The sequence below is a fragment of the Ostrea edulis genome, chromosome 7, assembly GCF_947568905.1.
Source record: "Ostrea edulis chromosome 7, xbOstEdul1.1, whole genome shotgun sequence".
Classification (NCBI taxonomy): domain Eukaryota; kingdom Metazoa; phylum Mollusca; class Bivalvia; order Ostreida; family Ostreidae; genus Ostrea; species Ostrea edulis.
In genome coordinates this window covers 46,639,330-46,646,059 of record NC_079170.1, presented here as the reverse complement: position 1 = coordinate 46,646,059, position 6,730 = coordinate 46,639,330, and positions in this window count along the sequence as shown.

The window sequence follows — 6,730 nt, the reverse complement described above, 5'->3', positions numbered from 1 at the left end:
ATTATTATACTTAAGTCCTTTCTATGTATTTAATTATTCTTAAGGGTTGTTTTAAATTGTTTTTGTGTTATTAGGGTAATTATATCATTACTTTAAACACTTTTAATTCTGACACTATGATTATTTTATTCACATGTTTGTGCACATCGATGTTTTATTGTCTTTTCTCTCACGTTTGTTTAGCGCTTTTGAGAACTATAATGTGGATAGGGCGCTATATAAATCTTTTAATAACCATAACAATACTCAGTACTCCTTCCTTGTCGTAAAATGTGATTAAATTGAGCGGTCCTTCAGATGAGACCACAAAAACTGAGGCCCCGTGTCACAGCAGGTGTGACATGATAAAGATCCCTTCCTGCTCAAAGGCCGTAAGCACCAAGCATAGGCTTTTTTGCCGTTCTTCACCGGCAATGGTGACTTCTCCCTATGAGTGAAAGATTTTTTAGAGGGATGTTAAACAATATATAATCAATCGATGATGGGTCTAGAAATACAAACATCAACTGGTACATAGTTTTGTTTTTTTAGACTGACGATTATAATCCAAGATATAAAGTGTGCTACGTAAGCTTTGTTGTTCCTTAATTACTTCACAGCTCAATTATATGTAACATAAGTATTGCAACATTTTTAAATCAATACTGCACGGCTATCAAACTAAGCCAAAACAATATATGCATAAAAAATATTCTACACAAAATTATTGAATAAAAAGTGCATGATTTTCGCATTGTGCGAATAATTATTTAATCATATTGGCATTTGTGATTTTTCGTATGATTTTTGAATGATATTTCCCAATAGGAAAATTTTCCGCAACCGGTTACGGAAATAGCAAAGTAGTTACGAATGGATATTTACATGATGTTTGAAAAAAAAAAACATGCATGGGAATGATGCGAGCCACTTTTCCCCGTGTTTGCATGTCTCATGAGACAAAGGCTACCTCTTATCTTAATCTGAAGTTCTAGCCAGGTTTCTTCCCGGGGGCCCCGAACTTGAGCGAGACGGCCACCTCCTATCGCATCAGCACACCGCTCCTGTATCAAAGTAATATGTCTATATTATACGGAACACACATGACATACCTTCACATAATCTATAACAGATACTATCATAACTTATTACAGACATTATCATAATTTATTACAGCCACTATCATGGTTTATTACAGACACAGAATGGTGTCCGAGTAGCTTATAGGTAGCGCTCTCGCTTCGCACCGCTGCGACCCGAGTTCGATCCCCGTGATCGGCAGCGGTTGTATGTGAGAGGATATGGCGGTCGCCCGCTCGGACACGTGGGTTTCCTCCAGGTACTCCGGTTTCCTCCCACATTAATGACCCCCTTACGCAAACATCCGTGCATCAAAGGACCCCATTCGAAATAAGCTTTCGAACTTTCATGGGTTATCCTTGGTATATCTGTATGTATGTTTGTATGCATGTATATACCGAAAACAGGTTAGCATAGGTCCTAAGTACCCCTTGCTTGTCGTAGGGGGCGACTAAATGGGACGGTCCTTCGGATGAGACCACAAAGAACTGAGGTCCCATATTACAGCAAGTTAGGTACGATAAAGATCACTCCCTGCTCAAATACCGTAAGCTCCGAGCATAAATCTCAATTGTGTAGTCTTTCATCGGCAATGATAACGTCTCCATATGAGTAAAAGACTCTCAAGTGGGACGTTAAATAATATACAACCAATCAAACAATTATAATTTGGGATTACAGCTCCATGATTGAATGTTTCTTGATTGTATTGTTTCAGAATTGGCTATTTTCACATTCTTTCTTTTTCAATTTCTTATCGAAGAACTTATTTGATGGATCACCCAGATCAAATGTAATATAACTTTTCGAATGATTCAAAAGATGTTCGTCTCAATAATAACTTTATTCTATAAAACTTCCATAGACGATTTAAATAAATACCACTGATAATGGCTCAATATATTGCATTTCCATATGTCTTCTTATACAATTTTATGGTTCTGTGTATACTGTGTATACAATACTTACAATTGCGTCTTTTAGGGTTACTTTCGTTTTAGAAAAAAAGTAACAGTGGCGCCCGAATAAGGTCCATCCTTTGAGACAATCTGTATAAATACAAACAAAACTCTGCATTTATCGTGTTGTAATTTTGATTCATCAAACAGCAATAACATTGAATTAAAACTTTTGAAAATTGATCGAATTTTGTATTTCAAAGAACATAAAACCATTAAAGCAAATTGATCATACCAAAATATATCATCATGACATCGACTTTCAAACCGATGTGATATTATGGTCTCATGCAACAATATCAAATTAACGTTCTTAACCAAATAAAGTAGAAAATACTTATATTTTTTTTTTGCAAAAGGGAAAACACGTCTTTATCCAGTAAAATAATGATAGGTGATTAACACGAGACATTTTGTGAATCTAAACTGGAATATTTTAGGATTACTTTCTTTAAGATATTTCGATATTTTTATGACCCACCACGCTCACCAGGGTAACCTTGCGTAAACGAAAATTACTTCTAATACCTAAGGAACTTTAATACTAATCAGTTCTTTCAACCATACCATAAATATATCCATTGCAAATGTGCGATTTAAATCTTTTATCAATGGACTGAAACTATAAATCATTGCATTATATCATTGGTTTATTCACAACTTTCTGATTGACTGAGATCTAAAAAACTAGAAGAAATGAAATAGTATGTTCACCCACCCTTGCCTTTGTGTGGCATTTCCTCCAAAATCGGATAAAAAATGAATTGCAAACTCAAAAATTGATACGATTTAGAATAGGTCCTCAGTATCCCTTGCTTCTCGTAAGAGACGAAAAATGGGGCGATCCAAAGTATGAGACCGCAAAACCCGAAGTCCCGTGTCACAGCAAGTGTGGCACGATCAAGATGAAATTACTGATTCAAGGTTGTAAGTGCCCAGGGGTCCGTGTTTGCCCAACTATCTATTTTGTATTGCTTGTAGGAGTTATGAGATTGATCACTGTTCGTTATCTTCACCTTGCATTCATAACTTTAGTCTGTGACATGCACTTTAGAGTATCCCAGACACCATATTACAGGATTTGAAGGTAGATCCTTAATGTAAACTGATGAATTCATTTAGGAATGTGCACTCACAGTACACCAGCTATTTCCTTAAAATGAATCTCTGAAAGAAAAACATTCACAATGATTAATATTAGCTATCTAAATTTTATTTTCCAGTATGTAATATGAATATTGATTGATTACTTTTTACGTTCGTCGAAAATTTTTCACTCATATTGAGACCAGCTGTAGGTGAGGTACCACAAATTTAGCTCTATGTTTAACGCTCAGAGCCGTAGCAATGAGGGTCGTGTATAGTAACAACTTAAAAGACTTTGCATGATATAATATATGTAAATCAACACAACATGATGAACTAATTTGGACCCGTCCTAAAGTCAAAACCCTGGGTTTGCGAAATTCACAATTTTGGTGCATCCCTTTCTGCTTTTCCTAATTATGCACATACTTTCTATACTGTATCAGCAAACTTAAAGAAGTCTTTCAAATGATAAGGACAATAATCACCTTGGAATCAAAGTCCCTACCCCTGGAATCATGAAATTAATTCCAATTTTGGTAAAAGCCTGCCTTAATTACTCCTTTTAAATATCTACATATGTATTCAGTTTAAATTTAGTATCAATAGCATTAAGACAAGAGGCCCATGGGAAACATTGCTCACATGAGTTACGTAAATGGCCCATATTTAAAGATTGTTCTTGTATATTTGCATGTAAAGCTTTGATCCCAATTGTTGCCCCAACCTACCCCCGTAACCATGATTATTTACAAAATTGAATCTGCACTATGTCAGGAAGCTTTCGTGTAAATGTAAATTTCGTTGTCCCAATGGTCCTTGAGAAAAAGATTGCCCCTATATATTTGTATGTTAAACTTTGATCCCCTATTGTGCCCCCCCCCCCCCCGGGGGGGGGGCATAATTTTAACGAACTTAAATCTGCACTATGTCAGGAATATTTCACGTAAATGTAAGCCTTTTTGGCCGAATGATTCTTTAGAAAATTTTAAAAGATTTTCCCTATAGATTTGTATGTGAAATTTTAATCCCCTATTGTGACCCCATCCTACCCCCAGGGGCCATGGTTTTAACAAACTGGAATCTGCACTGTGTCAGGAAGCTTTCATGTAAATATAAACTTTTCTAGTCCAGTGGATCTTGAGAAGGAGATTTTGAAATATTGTCCCTATATATTTGTATGTAAAACTTTGATCCCCTATTGTGGCCCCATCCTATTCCTAGGGGTCATGATTTTAATAAACTTAAATTTACACTATGCCAGGAAGCTTGCATGTAAATTTCAGCTCTTCTGGCCCTGTGGTTTTTCAGAAGATATTTAAATGACCCCAACCTATTTTTGTGATTATCTCCCCTGTGAAGGGTGGCAAGTTAGGCTGAAATTAACACTATGGTTCTGGAGAAGAACTCGAAAATGTTGAACAGATGGACTGATGAAGGCAAAAAGTGATCAGAATTTGCTCTTTCAAGCTTTCAGCTCATGTGAGCGAGAATCGATTTGAATTTTTTCTATGCTATATGATTTATTTCTATCTATACTGTATCCCATGGGGATCCGGGTTAGAACAGGTCCTCAGTACCCTTTGCTTCTCGTAGAAGGCAACTAAATGAGACCGTAAAAACCGAGGTCCCGTGTCACAGCAGGTGTGGCAATATAAAGATTTCTCCCTGCTAAAAGGCCATAAACGCTGCTCAAAGGTGATGTCTCCATATGAGTGAAATATTTTCGAGAGGGACATTAAACAATAATCAATCAATGTATATACACTATGACTATTTTACCAGAAAGTAAAATCTTAATTATAATTTTACATATCTATTGTATGATTTTTTTCAAAATAGATATTTAATATGATTAACATTTTATAGAAGAGAAACTGTTCCTTATTGTGCGTATGGAGGAGAAAGCAGGAGAAGGAGCATATAAGCATTATGAACTCCAATAAGCCATATAGAAGTGTTCACAAAATATTTTACACCCTCCACCCCTCAGATTTTAAGAAAACAATTAAATTCTCCTGTCCCTACAATTAGTATATGCCTATCTGCAACTGACATTGAAGTATTGTGATTTTTTTTAAGTCTATCTGGTAATCCATATCAGAGAAGAAGCATTCACAAGCTATTTAAACATCCCCCCTTTTAGATCCACTATAACGTTTTAGGAAAATAATTGGATCCTCCTGTCCCAACAATATGCACATCTACATATTGCAATAAAGCATTGTACAAAGTTCCAAGTCTATCCGATAAGCCATATACATGTAGGAGGAGAAGCATTCACAATAGAATTTGTGACAGACAGAAAGTACAAAAACAATATATATCTCCCTGAAAGAGGGGAGACATTATATAAACTAACTGTATCATCATGCTTCAAAATACTTACAATTTATATTATGACACTGAATACTTACAATTTACGCAAAGACACTGTGCTATTTGTTGGGCAGCAAATAAAAGATATGGCATCTAAAAGAGAAAAAAATCATGCATTTATTCAGTATGTAACAAAAAATGTAATATTATGAAATTATACGATTTGTCAATAATTAAGATTCAGTATTCCATGAAACAGTGTGTGTCATCTGCAAGTGTACTATACTCAACCAAGACAGAAAGACAGGCAAAGTGATAGCATAAGCAATAATTTTTATTTGAGGCCTTAATTAAGCTTTTAATTTTTTTAAAACTCCATCAACATGCAATATATTTGATCATTTACAATTGTATTTAATTCACAATTCTTTTTACAAGGCTTAAAATTCAGTTAGATATAGCACAAAGTAAAACATGTAAAATACTTAACATTGCACAGTCTGAGCTTTTCATTAAAGAGAGCTGATAATTACAAAATTCTTTACTTTAGGTTAAATATAATACTCAGTGCACACTATCATCCTAACTTGGCCAAACTTTAAAAAAACTCCATGTATGATCATGCAAAATAATTTCTTCTCCTAAATTTCTAGAACAGTTTCTGGCTTACAGCTCAATTTTGATTTCTGAGCCTTAACTGTTTAATTAGGTTGAGAAATGTAATACTATCAATGAAACAACAAAGGTTTCTTACAGACAAAATATAGTTGATGTATATTAAAACAATAGTTAATTACAGTGTCGACACGTGCAACGTAATCCTATTTGTGATTCAATATATGATTTTTAATTTTTGTACAGGTTGTCCTCTAACGTACAGATACATGACTAATCTAAATATGAAAAAGATTATTGATTATATTGCATGTGCATGACTGTTTCTGTAATTACAATTAAGTTTGTAATTGGAGTAAGTAAATCTAAATTGATTAAAAAGAGAAATGCGTGTAGGTATTTCATTCATAAAAAGGGAAAAATTTTAAGAAATGACTTAATGAAAATATTTACTGCTTCATGAAAATGGTGTACATCTATGTATATTGTCCCATCACATTGATATAATGTGTTAATGGTCAATATAAATGTTTTCATAAATAAACATTAGTAATACATGTGTGTGGTTACAAAAACTCAGAGCTATAGACTGTCAATCTATAAATGAGTATGAGACCTGCACCACTCAGGAATTTTAAATATTTTCTACTATCATTTTATATTAAGACTGCGATGATTTGCTACATATAGGG